The sequence below is a fragment of the Camellia sinensis genome, chromosome 4 (genome assembly GCF_055761805.1).
Source record: "Camellia sinensis isolate YWXY chromosome 4, ASM5576180v1, whole genome shotgun sequence".
Taxonomy (NCBI): Eukaryota; Viridiplantae; Streptophyta; class Magnoliopsida; order Ericales; family Theaceae; genus Camellia; species Camellia sinensis.
In genome coordinates, this window is record NC_138964.1 from 78,216,987 (window position 1) to 78,221,628 (window position 4,642).

At 34.6% G+C, this 4,642-nt stretch overlaps 1 pseudogene; it reads left to right on the plus strand.

The window, feature by feature from the left end:
- Positions 1–1,833: 1,833 nt before the first annotated feature.
- LOC114274988 (uncharacterized) lies at positions 1,834–4,215 on the plus strand (annotated as a pseudogene).
- Positions 4,216–4,642: the final 427 nt, after the last annotated feature.

The following is a 4,642-nucleotide window of genomic DNA, read 5'->3' on the forward strand; positions in this document are numbered from 1 at the left end:
AAGGCTCGCAGCCGAGACTTCGCAACCTCAGAACGAGCACAATATGCAACATCACCGAGCGCTCAGTTGGTGACGTCTGAGTCTTAAGATCGGTCAAAAATGGGGTGTCTACACAAGTGGGCAGAGGTGGACGATAACATTATCCAAATATGATGGGTCCTTGGCTTTCCAACAGGGATGGTCTGCTTTTTCACTCGAACATGGTCTAGAAATTGGAGATTTTGTGTTATTCCATTACATAGAGCAATCTCACTTTGTTGTTCAAATCTATGAAAAAAGTGGGTGTGAAAAACTCCTGGTAATGTTTGGTAGAGTTTTATAATTATGATTTGAAAATAGAGTTGTATTTTAAGTTTGTAAGTTTTGGAATTATGATTTGAAAAGAGAAAATTTGTTTAGTTATGAGTTTTGAATTTTTGATGTGATATATGAAATGTGAAAAGTTGTTTGATTATGAATTTTGAAAAGAGTTTTTAAAATTTAATTCAAAAACTTATAACTCATAACTAAATACACAACTCAAAACTCTATTGAAAATTCTATTTAAAACTCATAACCAAACTCTTTTTAAAATTCAATTCAAAATAATAATTTATCATTTTGGTCCAAAAAAATAATTTGTATATTTGAAAAATATCAAAAACGAATATATATATTTTTACTTCCAAATAACAAGTGGCGATTGGCAATTGCAAAAAAAAAAAAAAAAAGTTATTGTTTCCGTTAACCGGAAGAATGTAAGGGCGAACGACCGGGTAGACCAAAAATTTAATAATTGTCTAGTTTACCAAACATGTTTTCAAAATGTGTTTTGAAATTGATTTGGAATTATAATTTGAAAACTCAAACCAAACATAACATTCAAATAGAAGGGTAGAAACTTGATTTGAAACTCACACCAAACACAATAATTTTTTGGTACATAATGATGACAGTTTTATGCATTTAAAGAAAGTTTGAAATATATTTTTGTTTTTGATATTTAAAAAAAAATAAAACAAATAACATTTATATATATATATATATGATTTGTAAACACAAAAAATAAACATAAGGTAACATATTTCGTGAATTATTAGACAAAGAGAATGATATAAGAAATTCGTTTAGCAAACTATTTTTGAAAATTATTTTTGAGATTGTTTTTTTCAAAATACTAAAAAAAGTTATTAAATTTTTTTAAAAAAAGAATTAATCACATTTGGGAATAAATTATTTTAATAATTTTTTAAATTTTTATAAAAAAATATAGAGAAAAACATAATAATTTATAGTACTTTTTTAACTAAAATATTTTATCCTAAACGAGACTAAGGCCTCATTTGGCATGCGAGTGTTTTAGCTTAAAAATAAAAAAGTTACTAAGCCTCCGTTTGGAAAGTGGGTTGGCTTTTTGATTTTTTTGGCTATTTTAGCCTGGGCTAAAAAGCTTGGTTTGGGAAAGATTTTTTGATTTTTTTAACTTTTTTTGTGAGAGAAGAGTGTAATGATTATGGATTGGATGTGATGTTTGGTTGGTTGTAGCTAAAATAGCCACAAACCAACTTGCCAAACGGAGCTTAAAAACATCAAAAAGTTTATAATTTATACTAAAAAATCAAAGGTTTTATTTTCTCTTTACTTTGTACATACTTTTTTGTAAAAAATTAAAAAATCATTTTAAATATATTAATTTTTTAAACTTATATTTTAATTAAAAAATCAAAAAAATTATTAAAATAGCATATTTGCATAAAAAACCAAAAAAGCCAATCCCCTTCTGTTTGGGAAGAGGCTTTTTGGGCTTTTTTGGCTAAAATAGTCACAAAAGACAAAATAGGTTATTTTAGCCATAACAAACAAAACATCACATCCAACTCATAATCATTACACTCTTCTCTCACAAAAAAAGTCAAAAAGGCCAAAAAGTCAAAAAATCCTTCCCAAACCAAGCGTTTTAGCCCTGGGTAAAATAGCTAAAAAAGCCAAAAAGTCAAAAAGTCAACCCACTTCCCAAACCAACCCTTAACAAGTTTCGAATTGCAGCACTCTCTCTCTCTCTCTCTCTCTCTCTCTCGGTGTCATCTTCCATATCCATAACCCACTATCAACCTCCAACCATGCTTAGATCAACCTTCACTCCACTTCTCCACAGCATCCCCTCCAAACCCAAACCTCCAAACCTATTTTCTCACTCCATCTCCATTTCACTCTCACAATCCCCACCAACTGTTCGACAAAATGCCTCGCCCACCGCCACCACCACCACCACAAACACACTTCACAATCTCTCTCCAACTTCTGCCTACATCAACCTCCCTTTTCGCCGCAAACGCTGCCACTACTGCGACCTCCCAATCGTCGCTCTCGGCTCATCTTCAACCCAAACCAACGATATCAACAACGACCCACGAATCTTCAACTATATCCACCTCCTCTGCAGAGAAGTCAAGGCCACAAACTCACAATTCAACCATAACCCACCTCTCAAAATAGTCTTTTTCAAAGGGGGTACGCCTTCTTTAGTACTGCCGAAGCTCGTTTCGTTAGTCCTTGAGACATTGAATTTGAAATTTGGGTTGTGTTTGGATGCTGAGATTTCCATGGAAATGGATCCAGAGACGTTTGATGTTGTGAAAATGAAGGAGTTGATGGGGTTGGGTGTGAACAGAGTGTCTTTGGGAGTTCAGGCATTTCAAGATGAGTTACTCAAGGCTTGTGGGAGAGCTCATGGGGTTGACGAGGTTCATGAGGCAATTGGGGTTGTTGGGACATGTGGGGTTGAGAATTGGAGTATGGATCTGATATCTTCTCTACCTCACCAAACTCCACAAATGTGGGAAGAGAGTTTGTTGCTCACCGTCAATGCAAGGCCTAAACATGTATCTGTCTATGACTTGCAAGTTGAACGAGGCACCAAATTTGGGATACTATAAGTAGAGTCAAGGGCCTCCTAACCTTGATGAGACTAAGGCGAAATTTCAATGAGTAGCTTTATTTATTTACATTTAAATAATATTTTTTATATCCGTTTATTGTAAAAAACAATTTTCTCTTCTATTTTTGTAATTAAAATTCGAGATTCTTCACAACCTAGTTTTTGACAAGGAGTGTATAGGGTTTTTTTTGGAGCAAGAGTGAGTTTTATTATTATTATTATTATTTTGTTGTTTAATAAGTATCTTAAAAATTGGGCCCTTTCAGCCCTGAGTGATTTGGTAGTTTTAACACTTCTGTTAAGTATGGAACTAGCACTGGATTGTTTACAGGTACTCACCAGGGGAGTTCCCTCTGCCTTCTGAAACCCAATCAGCCGAGTTCTACAAAACAGCTTCAAGAATGCTCTCAGATGCCAGCTATAGCCACTACGAAATCAGCAGTTACTGCAAGGACAATTTTGAGTGCAAGCACAACCTAACCTACTGGGGCAACATATCATTCTATGGTTTTAGCCTTGGTTCTACCAGTTTCTTGGGCGGATTCAGATTTTCAAGGCCAAAAAAGATGAAAGAGTATGCGGGTTACGATCAAAATTTAGAGGACGGGGTAGTGGGGCTTAGTGAGGATAGTTTTCCCGATCCCAAGGACATGGCCATGGATGCTGTGATGCTCTCTTTTAGAACTGCCAAAGGGTTGGACTTGAAGTCCTTTAGAAAAACATTTGGTACTTCTCTTGTTCACTATGTTTTCAAGGCCTATAGACCTTTTGTGAAAAGTGGGCATGTGGTTTGTTTGGATCGGCATAGAAGCCTTATAACAATAGATCGTTTCTGTGCATTGTTATCTGATGAGGAAGAGATAGAAGAGACCGTGGCTTTTATTAGGCTCAGTGATCCGGATGGTTTCCTTCTATTGAATGAGCTAATATCCCTTGCATTTCAAGTCATAGCTCCATGAATCAATGTTTTTTTGTGCTTGATCCTAACTAGACAATAGTGTCATTGGATGTCTTCACCCTTGGAAAGTATCATCTATTCTCTCTAGCTCTTGACTTGACTAGAACGTGCTAGCTCTTGACTTGACAACCCGTTGTGTAATGGCTCGCCACTCCTTGTTTGTTTTGTAAGGGGTCAGCTGGTGAGGGAAAACTGTATCTATATAGAGCTCAGTGTATGTATATTCTGTTTTCTTTAATCCACAGATAATACTTGTCCCATTTGAGGATTCTGGGTTAATGTTTTTGTTTGAATGTAAAAATAAAGATCTTGAAAGAGAGAGATTGTTGTTGCCCTTGGATTGGACTTACCTTGATATGATTGCGGGTCTGTGACACGAATAAATAATTGTTTGTAGTGGTTGGTTTAGTGCACAGTTCTTTCTAATTCTATGTTTCATCATTTGTGCTGGCTTGGCAATATGGCGGGTTTGTAATCTCCCGTCCCTCAACTATATCATATTAGGGCGGAATAAATTAGGTTGGTGACAAGAGCAGGCCGGGTGGATTAATTGTGTAACTCAAAAATTAGGAATATTAATAAAAATTTAAAATAATATAATATATTACAGATACTAATTTATAATTAATGAAAGTTCAAATATGTTAGATGAGAAATAAATCAGTGAAAATAAATGATAAGTGTAATATTTAGGGTGAAGTACCAATAAATCTCAAAATGTGATCTTGTGAATTGTTTAGTCCTTCATTTTTTCTTATGAACCTAAA